At 40.6% G+C, this 26,011-nt stretch overlaps 1 protein-coding gene across 1 annotated transcript in view; it reads right to left on the bottom strand.

Annotated features, from left to right (window-relative positions):
- Window positions 1-13,193, bottom strand: part of LOC126413196 (protein bric-a-brac 1-like) — a 235,730-nt gene extending 222,537 nt beyond the window's left edge. Inside the window, exon 1 of the mRNA XM_050083091.1 lies at window positions 13,139-13,193. The gene's annotated coding sequence lies outside the window, so the exon portion shown is untranslated. The remainder of the gene's footprint in view (window positions 1-13,138) is intronic.
- Window positions 13,194-26,011: the final 12,818 nt, after the last annotated feature.

The following is a 26,011-nucleotide window of genomic DNA, read 5'->3' as shown; positions in this document are numbered from 1 at the left end:
TGTTTGTTTGTTTGTTTGTTTATGTGTGTGTGTGTGTGTGTGTGTGTGTGTGTGTGTGCGTGTGTAAGCATTACCGCATTTGTGTTTATGTGTGTGGACCATTCAAACATAATCTGTGACCGTCACCTCACTTGGTTCCCTTATCTCTGCTCTATCCAATCCAAAGCCCATAACCACTTCCATCTTCTTTAACTCCTCTACAATCGTCTATACTTACAAATCATTGATCTATCCCGTCCTCTGTTATTCCAGTCCCCCCTGGATATCCGCCAGCTGCCACTGCCGCTGTTGTGCCTTCACTCTCGTGTCCCAACTACCCTCCACCTCTACACCCTTCGTCTCCTTACCCAAGGTGGCTTCTGTCGCCTCCCCCTCCCAGATGATGCCATCTCTCCCTCCCTTTAGCTCTTCTATCAACTCTGATCCTAACCTCATCCTCCCTACCTCTGTATTTTCCCTGGGCTCCCTCTGCCCCCCCCCCCCCCTCCATCCTGTTTTTCCCTGCTCCTAGCCTACTGTCTCTTAGACTCCATTCTCTCCCTTGAGTCCTTTTGCTTTCCCCTCCTCTACCTTCCCCACTGCTTTTGGCACCCACCCTGCCCCCCACCTTTATGTGTCCTCTCCCTCCATTCCCTCCCCCCTTTTGCTTTTTCCTCTCCTCCCCCTTTTCCCCCCTCTGTCTTGGTCCTCTGCTCCCCCCCCCCCCCCCCCAATCTGTGGTGTATCATCTTCTCTACTCTATAGAGCAATGCTTATGTGAGTGTTCAGTGTTGTGCATCCCCATTTCTAGGTCTTGTGAACAGAAGCCAGACTGTCGCCGTTTTATTGTTTGTACCTTTATACTTACTGAATGTCTTAATGAGCACTGCCGACCCTTTGCATTTATATTTTAACTTCCACAACTTTCCGCCATTTTACAGTTTTAAAAAGTCACCGTTTTATCGCCTGTTTTTATTGTTTGTTATCTTCTCATTATGTTTTTAACTCTTATGTAGGCTGAAGAGTGGCATATTAAGCTGCTGCCAGCCCACCCCCTTCTGAGGGAATCGAAATACAATAAAGAAAGAAAAAACAGGCGCAGTACGAAAATGGGCCATTAAAATTGCAGCACCAAGAAGAAATGCAGATGATAAACGGGTATTCATTGGACAAATATATTATACTAAAACTGACATGAGATTACATTTTCACGCAATTTGGGTGTATAGATCGTGAGAAATCAGTACCCAGAACAACCACCTCCGGCCGTAATAACGGCCTTGATACACCTGGGCATTGAGTTAAAAAGAAATTGGATGGCGTGTACAGGTACAGCTGCCCATGCAGCTTCAACACGATACCACAGTTCATCAAGATCAGTGACTGGCGTATTGTGACGAGCCAGTTGCTCGGCTACCATTGACAAGACGTTTTCAATTGGTGAGAGATCTGGAGAATGTGCTGGCCAGGGCAGCAGTCGAACATTTTCTGTATCCAGAAACGGCCGTACAGGACCTGCAACATGCGGTCGTGCATTATCCTGCAGAAATGTAGGGTTTCGCAGGGATCGAATGAAGTGTAGAGCAACGGGTCGTAACACATCTGAAATGTAACGACCACTGTTGAAAGTGCCGTCACTGACAACAAGAGGTGACCGAGACGTGTAACCAATGGCACCATGTACCATCACGCCGGGTGATGCGCCAGTATGGCGATGACGAATAGACGCCTCCAACATGCGTTCACCGCGATGTCGCCAAACACGGATGCGACCATCATGATGCTGTAAACAGAACCTGGATTCATCCGAAAAAAATGACGTTTTGCCATTCGTGCACCCAGGTTCGTCGTTGAGACGCTCCTGTCTGTGATGCAGTGTCAAGGGTAACTGCAGGCATGGTCTCCGAGCTGATAGTCCATGCTGCTGCAAACGTCGTCGAACTGTGCGTGCAGATGGTTTTTGTCTTGCAAACGTCCTCATCGGTTGACTCAGGGATCGAGACTTGGCTGCACGCTCCGTTACAGCCATGCGGATAAGATGCCTGTCATCTCGACTGCTGGTGATACGAGGTCGTTGGGATCGAGCACGGCGTTCCATGTTACCCTCCTGAATCCACCGATTCCATATTCTGCTAACAGTCGTTGTATCTCGACCAACGCGAGCAGCAATGTCGCGATACGATAAACCGCAATTGTGGTAGGCTACAATCCGACCTTTATCAAAGTCGGAAACGTTATGGTACGCATTTCTCCTCCTTACACGAGGCACACAACAACGTTTCACCAGGCAACGCCGGTCAATTGCTGTTTGTGTATGGGAAATCGGTTGGGAACTTTCCTTATGTCAGCACGTTGTAGGTGTCGCCACCGGCGGCAACCTTGCGTGAATGCTCTGAAAAGCTACTCATTTGCATATCACAGCATCATCTTCCCGTCAGTTAAATTTCGCGTCTGTAGCACGTCGTCTTCGTGGTACAGCAATTTGAATGGCGAGTAGTGTATATTTATTGCAATGTGATACACTTTAACTTATTCCATTGTACAGAGGCGGCGTTTGAGAATGTGAAAGGTGGCTACACTGAGCCACAGCGCCAGAGATTGCGCCAAAGAGTATTATTCAGCCGCCTCCACTGGCAGTGCTTGGGGAGAACTCGTAGTAGTCAGTGCTTGTTGAGAACTCATAGCAGGGAGTGCTTGCTGAGATGTGGTACTGAAAAGTTCTTGTTGAGATGTGGTAGTAACGAGTCGGTGTGGAGATATATTGTAATGATTAGAGTGATTTTCGTCAATATATGAAGGTAAAAGAAAAAGCAAGCACTCCCTGCTACGAGTTCTCAACAAGCACTGACTACTACGAGTTCTCCCCAAGCACTGCCAGTGGAGGCGGCTGAATAATACTCTTTGGCGCAATCTCTGGCGCTGTGGCTCAGTGTAGCCACCTTTCAAATGTCGTAATTTTTAAGGAATCTATTATTATTTAATACCGTACAGTCCGATTCGATTGTGATTATTATACGACGTGTGGCAATTAAATAACCGAAATGTCGATACAGATTAATTACATTAACAAATTTATCATCCTCTATGCAGTCTCCACTCGGATCACTACGACGCTCCATGCGAAAGTTCCGTTGTCCAAAGCATCGCTGGAAGTCCACCTCTGCCAGCTTGTTGAAAACCTCCGTGGCTATTGCTTTCACCGCTTCAACATTGTCATATATTGTCTCCTTAGACTCCCATATGACGTTAGGAAATCTAAATAAGTGACTGGGGGGCGGGGCGGGCGAATACGGTAGATGGTCGAACGCGGTGACGCATATACACACAAAGCGGCATGGGCTGATGCACTAACACCGCTTTCGCGTGAACTTTGACCATTTTTAACTGTTCACATAGATCTGACGTACACGTCTTGTGTGAATTCCCGAGATTTTAGCAGGAGCTCGGACACTCTGCGACGATGTTTACGGTTCAAATCTAATCAATTTTCTCGCTCATGTCATCCGATTTTCATGTTAAGATATGTCAAGCTCCCACATAAAAGTTCGCTACCGTACATTTTCTTTAACACGGCAAGAGTTTCTGTAGCTGTTTTCCCCAGTTTCACAAGGAACCTGAGGTTAACTAGTTGCTTCATCCGAACACGTCGCATTTTCCTCCGAGACGCTAGCGCAAGGACTGCAATGGAGGATGGCTTCAGTGAGACAGAGTGACGCGTAACTGAGCACGTGGAGGACAGTTTGGGGGAAGCATCAACTGACTTAACGGCATAAACATGTTCTGAGCTGCCGATAGCAGCAACAACACGGGCGTAGCTACCGCCGTATCAATGATGCGGGGCCCCCAGGCTATAGGAGCCCCGATATGTGTTAGCAAAAATTGGTAAAATGTTTCCCACAATCTCACTCAAGGTGAATGCTTAAATCTTAGGCGGTACCCTAAACGCTTAATTAACTGGGCGTTCAAACGCTGGCAACACTGAACGTCTGACATTTCCCGCCGCTCACGTCAGTAAACGACGATTACGGTATTTCTCCTTTTCAGTTAAATGACAACAATCGATACGCGTTTTTTCAATCTGTGCACGTGGTTCTTTAACTGTGAAAGAAATGAGTGAGAGAAAGAGAGATTACCCTGTTGGAGCTACGAAGGGAAGAAATAAACCGAAGAACGAGGAAGTTATAAAGAAATTGCCCAAACTTTCATTTTATCAGCAATCAGACTTATCAGTCTCCACGGAAAAAAATTCTTCTTGTTTAGAAGGTAGGTCACGTTATGTAGCGTTCTACGCTGTCTGACGTAGGACCCGTAAGTATCATTACGCGTCGTAGCGGAAATGTACGACTTACATAATTTTATTTGAATTATAGCAACAAACCATAGATTTAGATTAAGGATGCGCATGCGATGCACGTCGCTCGAGAGCAGCGGCGTGTGAAAAGTTCCATCTAGGTCTATCGTCTAGTCTAACAAATTGCACTAGGTAAATACGTCCGAGCAGTGCGTTCGCTACACACGCAGTATCCACCTCCATAAGAAAATGCATTCCATAATTTTATATACATAAGATTTCCCACATTAGGTGTATGTACATGGAAGTTTAATTTCACGCGCTTCGTGCAGAGTGCATTAATTAAATAAATTTTTTATTGTACACAATTAACAATTGCTGATACATTAATTTTTTTACGACAGTAAGCTTATACCAGGAAGAGATCTCTCCCAGCAAACACATGTGGGGTGGAAAGGGTGATGAAAAATAAAATCAGTCAATTTAGATTTTATTAAGTACACATTTAATAAAATAAAATTTTAATCGGTATAGTACAGCATTGCTGTTCAACCTCGTTAGCGCAAAATCGCTCAAGACGAACTCATAGGTAAGGGAAAAAAAAATTGATCCAGGGAAGAATGCATTACTTCTAACGATAAATTGTATCGAATTTTTGGTTAACGCGAGTTACGAACTCTTTTTCAGTCCCAGGCGTAATTAAATTTCATTATGATCCGAGCTTACAATTTTACAGTAATTGTTTTCCGAAATGAATGCGAGAAATGTACCTACAGAGCTAACTACCTACTGTTGACTCGTTACTAACGTATTGTAGGTCGGGAGTCACGATTATCAGCGTGTACGGCACGTTTAACTAAAGATTTCAGATATATGCCCTTTGTCACGCGTAATGAAAATAAAATAAGAGCTGATTCTTCCAATAGCACAAAAAGTAGTTCTTTGGGAGAACTGGCCCGATGAAAAATTCGTTATAAGAAATGACGATACTCGAATTTTTCCAGTACGATCGATGAATTTATGGATTATAGGCCAGACGGAAACCTCTGAATCGGCGATATAAATTCCAGGATGTGTTGGCTGTGCTGGTTACTATTCCCCAAGACCATTAATTTCGTTTTAGAACTGCTACAAATATTTTGTTGACCTCGCGTAGTATTTATTACAACATTCATTTGCTCCGAATGGAGAGTATGAAAAAATAACTCAGCAAAGAAAAGAAAGGCACATTTTATATCGAAAACGAACAAGAACACTACAGTATACGTACATAAGTAACACTTTACAAAAGTGTAAGATGAACGATATAAATATCTCTCGATATACACCAGACTGACAGAGGATTACAAATGGGAAGAGCCCAAATACAGAGAGGTAAGTCAACGCTGATTGCAGTTTTGCAAATTGATATTCCTGTGACATGTTTTTCGTAAGCTAATCACTAACACTTTTTCGTAACAAAACAGGCCAGATACTGTTGGCGTTCAGTGGTGCCTGCGCAGTAGCGAATTATATTTTACTTTACGCTTTAAAGTAAGTGTAGGAATGTCGCCCGTGATGCTTAAAACTTTTCGTGCTGCTTTTAAACATCAACCAATTTATACAGTGATTATTTGTGTTGCTCTACAGTGTCAGTTACGCCGTGTATGTTTCTTTTTTTTCGTTTTTTCGCTCTGTTGAGCGCCATGTTGAATTTCTGGTATTACTACGTAGATGGGGAAAGTTTTTCTGGCACATTATCCATTACTTTTACAACGCCTCAAGGGTGCATAACAGCAGCTCTAAGTTTAATAAGCACCATTTGTAAGTAGGCTGTTTAGGTTTTTTTATTGGTAACGCCACCTCTGTATGAAAATCACTGGCTGTGCTGTGTGCAGTATGTGGCTGCTTTGCATTGTTGTAATACTCGCCATTGTAGTGTCAGGCAGCTGGCTGTGAACAGCGTGTAGCGTTGCGCAGTTGGAGGTGAGCCGCCAGCATGTGGGGATGTGGGGAGAGAGATGGCGGAGTTTTGTAATTTGTCATGAACTGCTATATATATTATGACTATTGAGGTAAATACATTGGTTGTTCTCTACCAAAATCTTTCATTTGCTAACTATGCCTATCGGGGATGTGGGGAGAGAGATGGCGGAGTTTTGTAATTTGTCATGAACTGCTATATATATTATGACTATTGAGGTAAATACATTGGTTGTTCTCTATCAAAATCTTTCATTTGCTAACTATGCCTATCAGTAGTTAGTGCCTTCCGTAGTTTGAATCTTTTATTTAGCTGGCAGTAGTGGCGCTCGCTGTATTGCAGTAGTTCGAGTAATGAAGATTTTTGTGAGGTAAGTGATTTCTGAAAGGAGAACACTGTCTGCCAGAGGTTTGGGAAATAAAAGAAACCCGTACCGAAGATCTTAAGAAGTCCGAGGAATTACATTATATACCGTATCTACGTCAGCCTTATTGAATGCGAATGAAAAATAATTTTTAAACAGGGCCCATTTAAACCACAAGGACCGTTTCCAAAGGATCCAGAAACAAAGTGATGTTTTTCAGCCTAACATTACTCATATTTCAGTAAGGCTGGTATGAAAATTTTCAGCCCATAACTATGTTATGTTAATATTTTAAACAAACCTTACCGTCACTTCTGTTGGTTGTTTGCACATGGTCAAAGTAAAAGAAGCAATTTTACTCAATGCATATCTGACCATGAAAACTCACAGCAGCATTTCAACGTGGCTCTATCTTTTAATAATTGGTTACAAGGTAATACCATCAATATTTGATTGCAAAGTGAAGCCAATAGCTAAATTATTTTCAGGCGAGATGTAATTTCATTGTGTTAGTGATGTCATAATTACTTTATCTTCATGCAGCTTACCTTTAACAGGCCATAATTCTGAATCTGAAAATTTAATGTTAATTTTAGGTTTACTATCCAGGTATGATCTTATTTTAAAAGAACTTATTTTCTAACCAAAAGGTGAAACAAATTATTTAAGCTGTATGATTCAAAATGAGATTGTTAGTTTACTTGCCACCGCAGTTAGAGAAAATACTGTTTTAGAAATTAAAGAAGCTGCAGTTGTGGTGATTATTTTGGATACAGATCAAGATATCTCAAAAATTTACCAACTTTCTGCAGTTTTTCGATACGTCTCGATAGCAAAAAATGACATGCCTAAAGTGATGAAAATCTGCGAATCAGTTTTGGGATTTATTTCAGTAGCTGACTGTAATGCAGAAGAACTTAAAACTGAAATATTTAATACTACAAAGGAAAATGGAATTGAGTTGTCCAGATGTAGAGGGAGGGTTAAGGTCGAGTAAATGTTACATCGGGTGTGTTTGGAGGACCACAAGCCCTTATATAAGAACATGCGCCAAATACCGATTATATTCAATGTGAGGCTCACACATTAAATTTAAGTGAAACATATTCCGGAAGTGTCAAATTTTTTCTATAATTTCGAAAAATATAGACTTCTTTTGGCAATAGTATAAAACGCTGGTCAATGCTGATTAACGATAAATATTTAAAATAAAACATTACCCTTAAGAAGGTATGGCCAACTATATGGGCTTCATTACACGACGCTTTATCGGCTATAAAGAAAAATTATTCATTAATAATGAAAACTTTATACCAGATGAATTTAATTTCCACTTAAAAGACGAGCCTGACGAATGTAAAAGTATAATTAATGTTTTAGAGAAATATGATTTTATAGCGCTTGTCACCTTTTTTGATTCTTTATTTGAAACCATTATTCCACATTCTAAAGCGCTACAGCATGAAAATAAATGACTTACAGAAAGCTAGTATTTTACTGAGTAACGTTTCGAATAAACTGAGCGAAATAAGAAATTAGAATTCATTCTATGGTTTGCTAAACGCGTCCAGAAGCCTCACACGGGAGTGGGGGTAACAACTGTTTCCAAAAATAAAAGACGGAAGATGACGAAGCGATATTTTGATGAGTTATCAGAAGTTGAGAGAATTTCTGACCCGGGATCCTACTTCTATGTCAATGTGTTCAAAAGTGGTTCAAATGGCTCTGAGCACTATGGGGCTTAACTTCTGAGGCCATCAGTTCCCTAGAACTTAGAACTACTTAAACCTAACTAACCTAAGGACATCACGCACATCCATGCCCGCGGCAGGATTCGAACCTGCGACCTTAGCGGTCGCGTAGCATCTCTCAATAGCGTGCCATCATCAGTTACTTCACAAGTATTAATAGCAAGCAGAACAATAAACAACTGCAAATCGAAAAAGCAGATGAAGCACTTCAGTGATCTTCGGATCGCGCCTAAATTGGATGGCGGGCGAAGTTGTTCGTCCGTAAGATAAGAGCTCGTTCGCTGGCTCGGAGGAAGACACATTCTCCTCCACGGTATCAGTTAAAACTTAGTTAGCAATGTCTAGTGTGTAAGATCAGAGCTCGTTCGGCAGTCTCAGAGAACGGAGATGTTGTCCGTCGCAGTATCAATTAAGACTTCAATGTATAACTGAGAACAGTATGATTGTAATTAGAGAAATACGCAGTTAATTATTTTGTTGAAGAACGGAAAGTATTTGTGACTCTAAAGTGGAAAGTAATTGTGCATTCTCTGGGTTCTGCTAATAAAAATATCGAGTGGCGTCTGAAATAAACAAACTGATCAGAAATTTAATCATTTCTAAAACAACAGTTCCTCGCTAAAAGTTTCTTACAGCCACAAGATTACGGATTCACGCCCCACTTGCTGTTTTCTACGCAGGGGACAACTACTACAGTAGACTGCAGGTTGGTGAACTTTTATTACAAACTGTGCATTCCGCTAAGGCCGGTGGAAGCAAATTGATACCTCGCGTGCATTGCAGTCTTAGTACAAATGAGATCAGTGACACATCATCTGTGTTAACAAAGAGGAGGTACGAAGGGAAGGGATTTATCATTCGCGCGTATATGTTACCCTATCTCTCCCTCTCGCTCTCTCTTTTTCGACTTGCCATACTGTATACTCATGAATCAAAATGACCAAAATAAAGGTGTGGAAAATTATATCTGAAGCATTGATGAGTGTCACCCATTCTGGTTTCGTAATGGATACACGACACGATCCCTGTTGCCGTCAACATTACAGACGCTATTTTGTCGTTTGACACTCGAATGTAGTGTTGTTGGACTAAGATATTTTCCAACCAGTAAATGTAGCATATGGAGAGAAGCGTTTCTGCTACAGAGCTTTTGGACACCAAGCGGAGTAAGGCTGTTTTTATGACAATATGAAACCTCTTTGTAACGTCTCGCGTAGTGAGAGCGTATGACACTATTCTTCACGAGCCGTAAGTCGGAAGGAGTTGCTTAGCGAGCCGGTCCCAGTGCTTTTTGGGGGAAATAGCCTGTCTTCCAGCTATCGGACTTCACTTTACCCCAGCCTTTCACTTGTGACAATCAACCGTAACAAGACAATCGCAACACCAGACAGTGCAAAAACCAATTAGTGGTATGAAAGACGTAAGACAATGAGCAAACAAGACGAAGCCTACGAGAATGCACATGGAAACAGACCAGAATGTTACGAGTTTTACTCGAGTTCAGTTAGAATACGACATAAGAATTCGGATTCCTTCCGAAAATATTGTGTGATAAATCTTCACTCTCCTTAAACTGAACTTGAAAATTACGGTAATCTAAGGCGTCATTCTGAAGGAAAAATGTGCCTATTTGCGTGTCGGGTAACTGAAGCAACTTTACAGATGAAACATTCACCTGAAACAATAACGAAATGAGTAAAACATTTCTTCCCATCTGTCAAACAAAGATTGCCATTTCTGGGTCAAATTATGTAAAATAAAGTACGCTATGTATTACGTGGACATTATTGTCGGAAATAGTTTGACAAGGTAAACTCTTTCCTAAACGCACTCTAGAAGAACATAACCTAGTAATATTCAAGGTGTATATTTAATATATTCCTGAGGCATCGTAGTAAATTTACTGCACCTCTTTGCTCTAATTTTCTGCAGTTCACTACATGAAATCGACATCCCTGATTGCAGATGCAACAGGCAGTATTCTAACTGCTAATCTTGGGGTGTGCAGACAGCTGGGAGTAGGTCACAAGTTACCGAGGTCCATTGTGAAATGATGTTGCAGTCAATGGATATTAACGCGCTATGTTAGAAAGAGTGGAATACGGTGCCACTGTACATCAGCAGCAAGTAAGGCAATTACGATGACACAGGTACAATCTCTTGTAGTAAAAGACGTACCAGTAACCAAGGTGACGCAATAGACTGGAAAAACGGGGCTTAAAAAACCCCTTTTGATCATCTCTGTGAGTTTTCGGTGGTTTCCGTACGTTAATTAAGGCGAATGCCAGTATAGTTCCTATGAAAACGACACGGCTGATTTTTTCTCTACAATTGTTCTATCCGAATGTGTATTCTGAGACGTAAAATCTTAGGCTCTGTCGATACCTTTTTCAGTAATCATTTTTTACGAACATATTCAAATTTAATCGTCGGTGAACGTGAGTAGCGAGCAGTGGAAGATAAAGCTGGGTGTGAACAATTTAGTACATACAGAAAACCACTGAAACAAGAAGTCATATCCGGTTGATTTCGTGAGACGGACATTCAACCTGCGCGGAAAAATGTAGTATAATGTGAGAAAGATTTTAATTTCTGATGAAAGGATCAGCATGCTAAAAATGAGCACCTATCTTCACATTAGTTCCGGTTCTGCTTGTGCATTCGCGTGTAAAGCAGCTATTAACGTCTCATCAAGCGCACACACAGCCAAATCACTAGAGGTCGCCGTTCAATGAATTCTTAAAGGTATACACATCACAGTTGGCAATTCCAAGAAGCTGAGAAGACGGGGCAGTGACGGGGATCTTGGCTACAGCTAAAGTCTGTGGAAACTGTTATTAGTAATTACAAAAATCACGGGAAAAATTTCACACGGGAAAAATTTCACAATGTGTTTACCGTATTAATGTTTTTTATTTGTTTTTCCACATGGTAACTGTTTGGCGCTGCTGCTGGATCGGATACATTGTATAGCCGCTGTATCAGACCTCGCTGCCTCTTGACGGTGGGGAGGGCCGAGGCGAAATATTTCACATTGTAACAAATAATCTCCATTACAAATCTTGAGATGTGCTGTTGATTTATAATGCTCGACGAAATCGCCTCACCTGTAATTTAACATCTGACTCCATATATGAGCCTTTTAAGTGATCACAAACACAGAAGAATATCGATAGAACTTTTAAGGGCACAAGAGGAAATAAGTTAGGTGTTTTAGAAGGTAGTCATCGATGATGCCTAATTTTTTATAGTAAACAACTGTACTCGTTAACGAGAAAGAAGAAAATTAGCCTTTTCATAGAATAAAATCAGCGATGATTTAATTTACTTTTGCAGAAATTATAGCCGACAACGCAGAAATAATTTAACACCCAGAACAAAGACAATATTTACTTTCGAGAAGTTGCTCTGTTGATTGTGAGAGCCAAATTTTTATGTTTGGGTTCACTTTGAAATGAAATAAACAATGTATAGAGTGCAAAATGAGCATGGAACTGTTGAAGCAGGAACTCTACGTCTTCACAGAAATTTTTAAGGATGAAATATTTTTCCGCATCGTCGGATGGCTGACGTTCTCATTCCCACAAGATAAAAAAAAATAAACAAATAAACTGAATTAGGCTTCAGTGTACTACATACGTGCCGGGTGCTGTGAACGAGAAATAAAAAAGTAATAATTGTTTCTTCGTTTATTATGCCTGAATACCACTACTAGTTTTATATTTGCAGTAACAGATTTCAGCTCTGGTATACAGAATTTCTTTCTCATTCGTTGATTTTCTTTCAAATGACAAACAATTTCATATTCCGGACAACCACAGCTGTTAAAAGGCATGATGTCAGGAAGAATTGCGCTCATACCTGGTAAAATTGTTGTTTATTAGAGCACGACTGCAGATGATGCGTCTTAAAGCCGCGAAGCCGCTCGTGTTTTAATAAACAACTAATTATTTTACCAGCTGTGACCGGAACTCTTTCTGACATCGTTCTTTCAAATGGATTCAAGCAGTGGTCCCTACAACCAAATAGAAGAATTAAAAACGTGGAGTAAAACGAAATTGTGGTTACGTTATACATGCGACACGAACACAGTGAAATGTTTAAAATGAATATCCGTAAACTTGGTTTTCATGACTCCGATAATAATGCAGCAGAGAAGCCTCGTAAGATCGAGCCGCAAGCGTTGTCGTGTTCAGCAGCTTTCACATGTCGACAATGCAACACACAAATTATAAATACCACAATACACAGAAAACACACTTGGAATTTGTTCCCAAAACGCGTAGTGCTAGAAAGAAAGGAAAATACTGATCTAAACTGTAAATGTTATTTTGTAACACAAAAAAGTCATTCTAGAAATAAAATAAGAAGTTTACCTCGTAAAGGAAGTAAAAAAATAAATAAGTAGTTGCGCAATCATGGCGTTTCGAAATCGAAGTTTTACTGGATTTACGAAAAAAATGGGTGATTATATTGAATTTTCCGAACTGTTAAATAAATCAGTTTAAAACTAAAGTGGAAGTGTTAACGCTACCGATGCAAAAAGAAGCCGGAGCCGTGGCGAACAAGTCACGAGAAGTCGGTTCACATGACGACAGAAACTCGACAACATTCTGCAGCAGCCCGTCTGGCTGTCACTGAGAAATGTGTGTGTGTGTCAGAGCGCTGACCAACAGCTCTCCGAGTGGCGGATGAGCCGAAACTGAGCGCCGGCCGCAGCCGCGACGCTGGGGAGCTGCTGGCGGCGGCGTGCGCGGCAGTAGGTGCGCGCGCGCTTTGTCTCGTCCTACCTGCGCTGATGCAGGCCGCGGCTGGAGCTGGCTGTGGCTGCCCCTGCCGTGGACGGAGCCCGCGGCCGGTCGGTGCGTCGCGGACGCGAGCGCGCTGCTACTAGCAGAGCACTACTAGAGCGGTACTGCCGCGCCGGGCGCCTTCACCTAGCAAGCCTTCCCTTCCTCTATCCGTAGGTCTTTCCCCTTAGCTCTAGCAGCGCCGCCTACCTCTTGCATGACGATCGTGGACCGAGCTGGCCTCAGCACCGCCCCTACTTACACAATATTCCACTCGATAGTGACTCGCACCATCACCTTTACCCACGTCACCACTCTCATAGCCAAAGATTCACCGACTTTGCCGCTACTGCTCGTATCCTCGCTTAGAGCCTAAATTTTGCAGATAATTTATCAGTATCGCTATCAGGTGCGATCACGCTAAATTTTATGATACAATTTTCTGACTTTCCATGCGTCTGTCATTTTTTCTTTTTCTTACATGAATCGATACCTCGAGGCAGTACAATGTAGGTATCGTATAACAATAATTTTTTCGGCTCCTAATGATTTTGTTATTGTTGGCTTAAATTTCAGTCGTCAGCCCCCTAGACCTGTTATCTAGCAGGAAATGGTCCAGAAAATAACGCTCCTGCAACGAGCGCACTGCATCGAAAAGTAGGTCATGGTACAGCAAATCATCAATAATTCAAAAAGCGTCGTGTTGATTACCATTATTTCCTAAACAAATCGCTGGCCGAGCGGTTCTAGGCGCTTCAGTCTGGAACCGCGTCACCGCTCCGGTAGCAGGTTCGAATCCTGCCTCGGGCATGATGTGTGTGATGTCCTTAATTTAGTTAGGTTTTCGTAGTTCTAAGTTCTAGGGGACTGATGAATGTTAAGTATCATAGTGCTCACATGCCGCGTGGGATTAGCCGAGCGGTCTAAGGCGCTGCAGTCATGGACTGTGCGGCTGGTCCCGGCGGAGGTTCGAGTCCTCCCTCGGATTGGTGTGTGTGTTTGTCCTTAGGATAATTTAGGTTAAGTAGTGTGTAAGCTTAGGGACTGATGACCTTAAACAGTTAAGTCCCATAAGACTTCACACACATTTCGTGCTCACAGTCATTTGAACTATTTCTGAAACAAATCGTTAACGTAAGTCACAATTACCGGCAGTAGAGGTAATGAATATTCTTTTTTGTATTCACCCCATTTTATTCCTGTTTCCTTCTCAGTCTAGTTCTCCAAGTGCACATCACATCTGTCAATTCTTCGTTTGTACATGTTTCCATGTAAAATTTGTGAGGAATTTATCTGGGCTCTTTCTGCACATTTTTGACTTATTACGTGCTTGCTCCTCCCGTATAACGTGTTTCGGGTAAGACTCGTTGTTGGCAGTCTGCGGATGAGGCCATAAGTTTTTGTCCTCTGGTTCTGACGTCTGCTGCAAAGTGGAGTACTGTTTCTGCTGTTTTTCGTCGTTGTAGCGAGAATCTGTACTCCTTGTGTTTGGACCGAGAGTCTTTCTCACAGTCTTCCGCCCCTCTCTGGGGATGTTTCTCACATCGCCTTTCATAAGAAGTCTGGGAGTTTCCCTGGGATAGAGGGCTTTCGATTTGAGTACTACAGCGCCCGTTTTCTGTGTGTGTGTGTGTGTGTGTGTGTGTGTGTGTGTGTGTGTGTGTGTGTGTGGAGAGACATATTTTGTTGTCTTCGTATATCTAAAATTGAAACGGACGACTTCGGACGTCAGATAGTATAATATATTTTAAAAAATGACGAAACTCCTTCAGCTGTGTTAAGGTGTTGGTTTTATTGGCAACTAGTTTCGATGTTGTTACATCATCTTCAGGCCCTAAATACAACATACCATTCACAAACAACCAATGCAACAACAGTAATTTATGAGTTATTATGCAAAACAATTCTATTATAACCATATTGCATAATGGATAATTTGAATGAAACTAATTTTATTTTTGGTCATTTCCGCTAAAATGCCATCACTCTGGACATTAGACATTTACGTGGTATCACTAAATACAAATGAAACTGTACATGCACAATCGTTTTATTATAGGTTAATATCAGGTATTTAAAAATGGGAGTATATAAAAGCTTAAGCGACCAGCCGTTATTCTAATGGATAATAATATAGGCATGGAACATTGTAAACTTTTTGAATAATGAACTATAAAAAGGAGAATACACGCATTGCCAATCAGACATATGTTAGGTAAACTTCATTGTTTACTAGTAGTGAACGGTGGGCAAGGTAGATTAGAGTTATGTTTGCAAAATTTTGTACTGTCGTCATACTAAAGTAAAAGTGGCGTAATTTACTTAGACAACTTCGTTCCCAACACCACGAAAGAAATGGCAAGGGACCTAGATGGTGTGAAACCCAGTTGATACAAGGTAGTCCATAGTGTAAAATACATACTAATCAATTTAAAAAAACTATTCATTCCAATAAAAGTATAAGTTAACTCGTTGCTGAAATAATTTCTATGTTTGTGTATGGTATGTTCTATTTAGGGCCTGAAGATGATGTCGTAACAACATCCAAACTAGTTGCCAATAAAACCAACACCTTAATACAGATGGAGGAATTTCGTCATTTTTTAAGATATATTTTGTTGTAGATGACGTGAGTTTCTGTATACGCCGTCTCGAGTTACTGTAACCGATTTCATTCTGCTATTTTTGCTCACCCTTTATGTTCAGTAATATTGCCTAGTTTCTCGATTTCCCGATACTTTGTCGACAGTTTTTGAATTTCAGGTTTGACCGCACGAATGTAAGTTTTTGAGCTAAGTAAATAATCCAAGTTTTTCAGCATGTTATTTGAGAGATACTATCTGTTGGCTACAGTGGACTCGTCGTTTGCTGACGCTAATAATACAGAAGATTGACTCGTGTCACATTATCGATTACGCTAAGTTACGATCGAGCCGTCATTCGGCTGTTATCAAGGACAATAACTGTGCGACGCATATTTATAATCGCTGAACAGAGTAGTGACAGAGTGAGATAGAAACTGGTTGTCAGTAAAGGCAAGCTGCACAAATTCCTCGCGCCTCCACACGACTCCAGCACGCACGTACAAGCTTCAGTTTGTTCACATTTCAAAGTGTTGAGCACAGACGACGATGAGCTTGCTGTTGCAGCCTTTTTGCTTGATTTACGGAAAAAACAAAAGAGGAAACGCGATATGTGGAGTAAAGAGTGGCTTAAAAAACGAAAATCGTATTCTCATACAAATTTACGCAGTGAATTGAAGATATATCCTCGTGACTGGCATAATTACCTCAGGAGGAATGGGGAAACGTATTTGAATCTTTTGTCCCTCGTGACGTCTTATGGCTTAACAACAGAGGATCCTAATATCTTACCATTGCAGGAAACATCCCACTTGAAGCTAAACGAGTGAGAGAGGAATTTATGAACTACTTTGGGAATGAAGAACAAATTCCTTAGCAACATAATTTTGTGCATTAGCAGTAAAGAAAAATGTAAAAGAAAACAATGTGTATTGTAGTATAATAGAAACAAGTAAGAGCATAGGCATAGATCTTAATTGTAACAGTGCTACTGTAACTGAATACCACTACCAACCTATCTCACTTACCTCTATTCCTTGTAAATTACTCGAAGAGCATATTGGTGTCTCCTGTTCATTTAAAAAGCTGAAAAGATCAAAGTACCACACAACAGGTCTGTAAACTTCGTCTGCTGCAGCCTCTGATTTTAAGTGCTGTCGCGTTTCCTTTTTTCTCAAATAGTTCAAACGGCTCTGAGCACTATAGGACTTAACTTCTGAGGTCATCAGTCCCCTAGAACTTAGAACTACTTAAACCTAACTAACCTAAGGACATCAATACACCCATGCCCGAGGCAGGATTCGAACCTGCGACGGTAGCGGTCGCGCGGTTCCAGACTGTAGCGCCTAGAACCGCTCGGCCACGCCGGCCCTTTTTTCTCGTCTGTAATTCGTTCGTAATGTATTAATTTTCTTAATAACAGTATCTTTAGTTGCTGATGGCTCTGTCTCTTTGTACTTCATATACCACGTCTCTTTTCATTTTATCGTGATATTGTTTACTTTTAATATTCCCTAAACATGGGTGTCTATCGTAGCACCTAATAAATTCCTCCAACACTTCCCGGCCCGACGTCAGAACGAAGAAGGAAACGACACAAAATCTAAATAAACGAGCCCTCTCCACAGTCTGTGTCCGAATGACAGATGTATGCTTGTTCAAGCCTCCCAATTCTAGGCACACACGAGCAAGCATGGACATGCTTGGAGGCTTGCACAAGGACGCATAATCGAAATTCGATCAAGTGGCAAGCTGCTTGTGCAAGCCTGATGCTTGCGCTAATTTCCCTACACACGGTCAAGCAAGTTTTATCCAACATGCGGTCAAGCAAGCTTGTACAAGCAAGCTTGCGCAAGTGTGATTGTCAAGCATGCAGTAACGTGTGTGGGGGCCCTAAGAAGGTAAGCTCTGGAAGTGACCATGGACACTGACGAAGAGCCTGCCGCTGCGAGGCTAGTCGTCCCTCTGCGCACACAGCCAAAGGACAGCGTGTGGGCTCTGAGACTGGAGACGAGGTGGCTAATATTGTGCCGGGAGCTCCGTCCATTGCTAGCGGCGCCACAGGCTCACATTACGGTGCACGGATTTAGAATGTAGCCACAACGAATGACGAACAATGACTATACAACTGCGACGGTACGTTAACCTTGTGAATCCTGAGAAAGCGCTGTGAAGCTTTAAAGCAGAGTTGTCGACGCCATGCCACACCGGAAAGATGCATTCATGTTCGAGAACTTAACAGAATTCTATTGCAATCGTTTTTCCATTTGAGTGCAACCTATCCGTCAATGAACTACTATGCTCAATTTAATAATAATTAGAAGTGATAGTAAGACGTGCTCCTTGGAAATTTGTGCCTTACTCCGCGATACACTTCGTTATTGTTTAAATCAGAGAGAGACGATACTATAATTATAGGAAACACGACGGATCGGAAAGAGAGGATAGATTTTAGGAACTCACGTCAAACGTTTTATTGTATGATCTGAGACTAAAGACAGAATGTATGTGTACGTGAAAAATGTCGTTGGGCATAGCCTATTGAAAAACAGGTCCTTATAGAACTTTCTGCATTAAAGGAATAGTAACTGTTTTAAGTTCACTTGTTTAAAGATAATTTCAAAAATGGCTAAAATGGCTCTGAGCACTATGGGACTTAACTTCTAAGGTCATCAGTCCCCTAGAACTTAGAACTACTTAAACCTAACTAACCTATGGACATCACACACATTCACTCCCTAGGCAGGATTTGAACCTGCGACCGTAGCGGTCTTGCGGTTCCAGACTGCAGCGCCTAGAACCGCTCGGCCACTCCGGCCGCCAAAGATAATTTGAACTTGTAGATTCTTTTTTAAAAAGCAGAATGAAATAGTGAAATACGTTTTTAATTATGAAAAGGTGATTATCTTTGTGACGGTTGCTAGTATAATTTATGTACTGTAGTATATGTATAAGTACTGTAGTATATGTATATGTACTGCATTTGTATAAGCGCAGCTTGAAGAAAACTTTAATAGTTTCTCACGCAGTCTGCATGGCCAAGTCTTAATGCATCTCCTAAGGTATCAAATGAAATTTATTTAAAGTTTAGAGCACTACCAGTTCTGTGGTACAGCACGGTGTAGTTGTTCAGCAATGTTGTATTTATGTCGGCCTGCTGAGTGTTAAATAAACCAGTAATCATCCAGAAGGTCCACTTCTCAAAATCGTTAATACATCAGAATTATGGTGGCAATTAGCGTGGATATATAAAAGGAAAATTTTTATGAAGGTCGAAGGAAAATATAGTAGGAAATGTACTACTGAAACTTGTTACTTCTACTGTGAATACATACTGCCGTCCAATTCTGTTTCAGCAACATAGCGTTTTGAGAAATACCTGTTGTTGCCGATTTAAAGAACGAACGTTTAGAATACGAGCTTCTAGTAAGGTCGGGGATACGCAAGGCACTACTGGATTTGGTTCCAGGGCGCGCCTGACAGCGACGTGTATGTTGCACCGGAATGAACAGGCGACGTGGGTGCGGCTGTTTCTACGATTATAAATGTTTCACACTTTCTCAGCGGTATGACAGGATTTTTAGAATCGTGTGCACCTTCTCGTTGCAAGTCAACAGATTTCAGGCTCACCTTGTTCACAGGGGAAATTGGATTAAAGGTTTGAAAGCAATCAAGTTAGAAGTAGAAAAGAAAAATAAAGTTCAGAGGCTAATGAGTGTGGTTGTCTATCATGCTGAAGTGGCTACACTATTAGAAGGGAGTGGCGGAGCACAGGAAATCAATTTGTGGTCCCGAAAGGACGAAGGCACGGGACCATTATATTGCTTTCCTTCAAATCAGTTTGTAAAACTTCCCAAACACTTTGCAACAGCGTTACAAAAAATAGGAACTATGTCAGCAGAACCGCTTCTGGAATAGAAAGATAGATTATGGTCTCACTGAAGAAGTGGTGGAAGTTGTAAAATTTGCTTCTGTGTGACTTGTGTTTACTGACGGGGACAGAATAATTATTATCTGTTTAGTGAAAAAACACTATTTAATAATTTAGAAACTGAAATAAACTCCCAATCTGACGATAGATCTCGATGGAATCTTAGTCCCATCACACAATAGGGATACACATTAGCGAGAGAGGTACGAACGGGTTATTTCCTAGAGCCATATTTCATGATTTGGTTTATTTCACGATATAGGAAAAGTACCCGTCTGGCTTTAGGTTGATATGCAGGAGGAAGATGATGCCCTGATCTGGATAAAACTATTATTCCATTTATGTTTTAACCGTGAAATAGGAAAGTTAAAGGCGGGTAACTTGTGACGAAGGTGAGAATTTTACTCTCTCAATTTTTATGTACCGTTCAAGTGGCCCTATTTACACAGTCCAAGACAGCCATGAACGACTCCGTTTTCATTAACCTCCTTTTAGAGCCTCGAAGAAAAGCGATATGCCTTCACCTTCTCTACAGTAAAAGGTGCCACAGGACAATAATAATTCTGTGTGCACCGATTTCTTCAGTTGAATTGTTATTATTAAATAATGAAATGACATACCCACATGTGCCCATATTATATTCAACATTAAAAAAATATAGATACCAAATAGGGACAAAGCAGCATCAACTTTAACAAATCTACTATTTTTCTACAGTGAAGTATTCAACATTGTCCATGTTGCTTTCAGGTTCAGTGACCTCGTAAGTGGTTCTTACACATATCAGAGTTTACAGCAATATGAATAGCTTTGTAGTTCTGTTCTGTCAACTATAATAACACAAAAAATATTGTTTGTCTCCATACACAAAAAATTATTCAAACTCATATAATTACATCTCATAACTTACCTCCTATCACACTGGCTTCGCTACTAGGTGATTTCTCTCTTTGTACATATTTTAAACATTCATATTTCAATGATGGGATAAAACTAATGTTTTTTATTAAAACAGGTTGTTCCTCGTAACTGAAACGGAAACAAGGAAAAAAGATTCCTACATATGTATATCTTCTCTCCTGCCGACTTCTTGGATGTTAAAGTCGTAGGACGAATCAGGAATGGGTTGGGTAATTGGGCTGCCCTTTCATCTATCTGTGAAAAAGCATTCAAAGCGTAGTTTTTTTGTACCCAGACTCTGTATGTTACCCGATGCTTTTGAGGAATGTCCACCTTTCTCAAATGATAGCTCACGTGAAACAAATTAAATAACGTCTTATACTACATACATACATACATATACACAAAAATACTTTCAGCTTTATTACATCATTATTTCATTCTCGGTAATCTAGGGTCTGTGGTGTCCCAAGATTTCTCATTTTGTGTTAAGTCATGATCTTTTAAGGAAGACACATGTATTCCTTTCCATAAAAATATCCTCAGTATGCTCTTGCATAAGTGTTTTTGTAAAGTTCGCTTCCCATTTTTAAATTTAAGTTGTCCCTTCATCTGTTGCCCGGCAAGAATGCCGTCGCAACATGATTGCATGCGCAACAATCAATACGGTAACCCAGCGCAGCAATTGGTGTTCGAATGTCTTACCGACGACAGTCGAGCGGTGCGGCATACTTTATAACCGTTCGTGTGTTACGTGCCTGGGTTGCCGGGTACTTCCTTTCATTGTTATTGTACGTGCACCGGGCTCCACCACATCCAGAGAAGAGTAGCAAGGTTCTTAAAGTCGGAGGCCCTTCCTTACTACTAGGCCGCGGTAAGTAACACACTTTAAAAATTGTTTGCCTGGGCCATGCTGCCATTAGATACCCTTACTGTCCACCGTTACAAGTCCGGAACAACTTTTCCTCCACAACGGGTACTAAACTTCCTAAACCACCGTTTTCGCTTCAATATATTGCACCACTCGAATGTAGTTACTCAGTTTATTGTTACTTTTTTAATTTAACATCATAATAATCTTCATTCATACCATCCTAGCTCATGAGCACAATCTTTAGTTGTTTGAGAAGAACATCACCCACCAGATATGCATTTATTTACAATTTATTATTTACAAGACTTATTTTACGTATTACTCCCTCTCAGCCTATGCAAAAACGGATTACATGAGACTGTCTTGTGCTCCCAACATACTGAAACACGCCTTACACTTACAGAACTCGTTTTCCTCGCCATAAATGTGCTCTACTTAATTATTTTGCTACTGTCGCGTCAAAATTTTGATTACTGGGGAGCGCTCGGAATCGTCACAAAATTTAGATGTAATTTCCATGAGGCCCAGAGGGCAACTGATGGTTTTAAATCTTAATATAAGCACTAATAGTAATAATATATACAATAGACATATCTGGAATAGATATTTAATTTTTCTTTTCTTATTCCTTCTTAGTTAATGACGTATTCACACATATATAGGCTTAGGTGTAAGTGTGCACCGTTTTTTATCCTGCTACTAGGGTCACCATATCCATTGATCTAGTTGTGTCAGTTGTGTTTGTGGTTTATGTTCATTTCGTTGTGTCTTTTTTCTTACGCGACTTTCTGCGTAGATCATACGTCTTGAATGAAAGTAGCATGTGCTAAAGCTGAGGTCTTATCGTGTAGCTACAAACAGGGTGGTCCACATAAACGTTGCAGCGCAAATATCTCTGCAACATGTAACCCACCCTCTTAAATTGTTAAAAACTTAGTCAGCCGGTGTCGTAATTTTGAAATTAGTATGAATATCGCGCATTAAATATTTCACGTGAAGTGCCGTTGCGACAGAGACCAAGGTCAATTGTGGAAACTCAGACAAACGTTACTAAGAAGGAATAAGAAAAGAAAAATTAAATATCTATTCCAGATATGTCTATTGTATATGTAATTATTATTATGGCTGCATCCAACTGACAACACAAAATAAAATGGCACGTACATTCGCGAGTGAGTGGTCCTAAATAAGAAATAATGGTGTAGGGGAAATCTTACGTATAGTTACGTCGGCACACACTCTTTTCTGTGCGAACGAACGATCGGGATGGAAGCACATACGCTCTAAGTACTATCAATCCCCGTGGGCTGGGTAAAAGAACTGTGGTTAAAATGCGTTTATTCATCTGAGAAATAAAATAATCAGACTTCGTAATTAAATTAAAAGAAAGATTGCAGTTTCTGAATGTCACGGCAAATATGACCTGAATATTGAAATTGACATTTCCGGCCATGGAGGGAAAGAGACGATCACGTTCACGTAGCCTACGGCAGCGCCGTCGTGAAGATCATCGCCTCCATCTAAATTCTCCACACAAAACTGAAATAATGATAATGATCTTCCAGAGTTACAGGAGCTGGGGTCCATATTATCGTAAATGGGAAAATAGTATTGTTCACAAGTTGCTTCCATTATTTAGCACTAATTCACTTGTAATTACGGAACACTTCGGTTATACGTCTTATCGCCAGGATATGAGAACAGCGAAAGGTAACTATTACAAAAACTAAGAAACGAAGAGCGTAAATCCTCTTTTGTCCGTCAGTGTTAAGTACTTTTCAAATGAATCTTTGGTATACATTTATCAATAAGAAAAAATTATTAAGTTTCTTTACATTGCACCCTTGGGCGAATTATCGGCAGAAATGTCAAATTCCGGGAAATGAGCCCAACCACTTTACACACCGGTAGTTCTTTCACTCCTTTACACACGTACTTGAATTGCACTGTTCGTGTCTTTTAAGAGATTTCTCATCATCACTTCGTTTATATAGCTCTGGTGCCAGATCTCGTATACTGTGAATATTTTATATTCTAGCAATGAAAACATATACACTAGGGTATACAAAGTATACATACACCTACATACTACACTCAAAAATTACTGCATCGTCCTTTATATCAAATAGATGAATATTGCGTTACATTTTATATAAGTCCATAGTTCATTTCTTTGTTATTGATATGTAGCGTCATTGTTCCTGCGTACTAATAACATTCTCAGTAGCACGTTGTCAACAGAATTACATTTGGCAACTCTTTTCTATAATTCTGCGATTACATTTTTCCTGAAAATAAAAAAAAATCACTAGAACGTCGCATATTTTGGTGTGCCAATCCATGCTGTAGGGTTACCACGGGTATCTGGAGTGTTAAGTGTGATAAATTCTTCCGTGTAGTTTCTAATGTTCTCCACTGCCTCCTCCTATTATACCATGATCTATTTGATAACGTCCCAGTATATCTAATTTCTGTGTTTTATAGTTGTCACATCATGAGCAAGATAAACACGTAACAAAAAAATTAACAGAGGTTAGTACTTAGTCTAACTTAACATTAACATATACTTACACCCACTGTTCTGCCTTACGTTCAGTGAACGTGGGTGTCGTTTTTATTTCGTAACGTGGGACGCAGATCATGAGCTGTGGTGTTCAGACTTTATTTAGTCGGTTAGGAAATCGTGCCTCTACATCGCTTTGCACTATGTTGAGTGTCCATTTGAAGGTAGTTTTTGCTTTCCATTCAAATTGTCCTCCTGCATCACGCCGTCAGTCAATAATGCGTCAGTTAAAAGTAACCACACACGCAACAATTAGTCTGGGAGCACGCTACTGACTGTTTGGAGTCCAATAGCCGCACACCCACAGCGGGGTAGCGATGCCGTTCGTGCCGTTTAATACATTTTTATGAAGTGTTTTGTGCAGCGTTCGCAGCATTTACGAAACTAGGGCACCTGCTTCAACTGGTGGTTCACCTTGGCTGTGAGGAGGGACTGCAGGGCACCTCCTACGTTCACTGCACGAAAGCAAGTACTGCACTTTATTATTTACCTTGGCAACGTCACATTGTCCTATAATTTGCACAACACCCGTACTGTAGCTGGCTTCCTCGATTCACCAGGTCTCATATATTTCGAAGTAGAAAGCTAGTTCCATGAAACCTTTTCTCGCTTGGCTCTATGTGTATAACTCACATGTCACTGAATAAACCAGTCACTGAATAACTCACTGTCTTGGCTAACTATACACTGTTCCGTTCATTTTTACCGTTCAAAAAATTGTAGATCATGAAACCATTGCCTAGGTCCTAGTATTTGTTGCCCACGTTCGTTATATTCTCCTGTATTCACTTTCAAAACTTAATCTGTTTACATACTGCACAAAATATTTCATAACAGAAGTAGGTACGTGAATTTGCTCTCAGAAAATAAGTGCCTCTAGTACTACAGTTCATGATCGCAATACTATTACAGCTCACAGGGCATAAAAGAACGCGTTTTCGAGAACAGCACTTCCCTAACTTAGGATCGTGCTACAAATGGACTTATACTTCGAAACGATTATACAAAAAATGAATGCACCATAAGTGCTTATAGAAATTGTCTATAAATGACGCAAAATCTGTGCTTTAACTATACACGAGTTACTGTGGGGGACGAATCCCATGTTTACGTCACCCAAACATACGTAACAACGCATGATACGAGCACCAAAGAAAGAAAGTAATAAATGACACACAAATAGAACAAATCTCTATACCTAAAATCACATATAAGTGCAAAACAAATAAGAATAACGTGACAAGTAATAAGAATAACATTAGTAATAATGAAGTTTGGTCGCTGGGCGCTAGACTGCTTCTGAGTGTGTGTCAGTGTACTATACAGGTCTCATATTGTGTTTTCTTCTTCGCTGCACTAGTATGCGCTTCTATTAATAATCGTCGTGGCCTGTGTCACCTCTGAACTCTCATCACACATTAAATATCTCCCACCTATGTTGAGTAAAATATTAAAAATATAAGAAAATTCTAAGAATGTAGATTTTTTTGTTAATAGTAAACATATCATATTTAGTGACGTAAAACTCATGTTTTCACTGGCGTTGCTGAGCGGCATGTATACAGCCAATGCGCGTGATAATCTTTACAACATTGCCTGAAATAGTTGTATCGTCTCTATAACCACTCTTTTTATCGCCAGTTGAAGTCGTATAGAATTTCTCACCACGTGCAAATAATTGTGCGTGTTTCGGTGTTAGCTAGTATTTCTCCCCAGATTTGCGTTAGTAACTTACTTTGTAATTAGTTGTAGACGGTGCCGTATTTACCTAATTTCATGTTTACAAATCGTATCTCATTAGCCTAGTTATCCTCTCACATATACAGATAAAGGTATCATTTCCAGTTCACAATAATTGTCTTATCATAAATATTATCTCTTGATGCACATTACTTAGACTAGGTTGCAGAGTAAATAGTAGATGACGCGAGAGACTTTCTTCAGCAGCCCGAAATCAGTTCATCCTCGTAAAACGTACTATAATTAATTATGTTCTATTCAAAGTTGCGTGGAAATTGCGTAG

This window comes from Schistocerca serialis, chromosome 7 (genome assembly GCF_023864345.2).
Source record: "Schistocerca serialis cubense isolate TAMUIC-IGC-003099 chromosome 7, iqSchSeri2.2, whole genome shotgun sequence".
NCBI classification, from domain to species: Eukaryota; Metazoa; Arthropoda; class Insecta; order Orthoptera; family Acrididae; genus Schistocerca; species Schistocerca serialis.
Note: the sequence above shows the minus strand (reverse complement) of the source record. Positions and strands in the feature narration are given on the sequence as shown.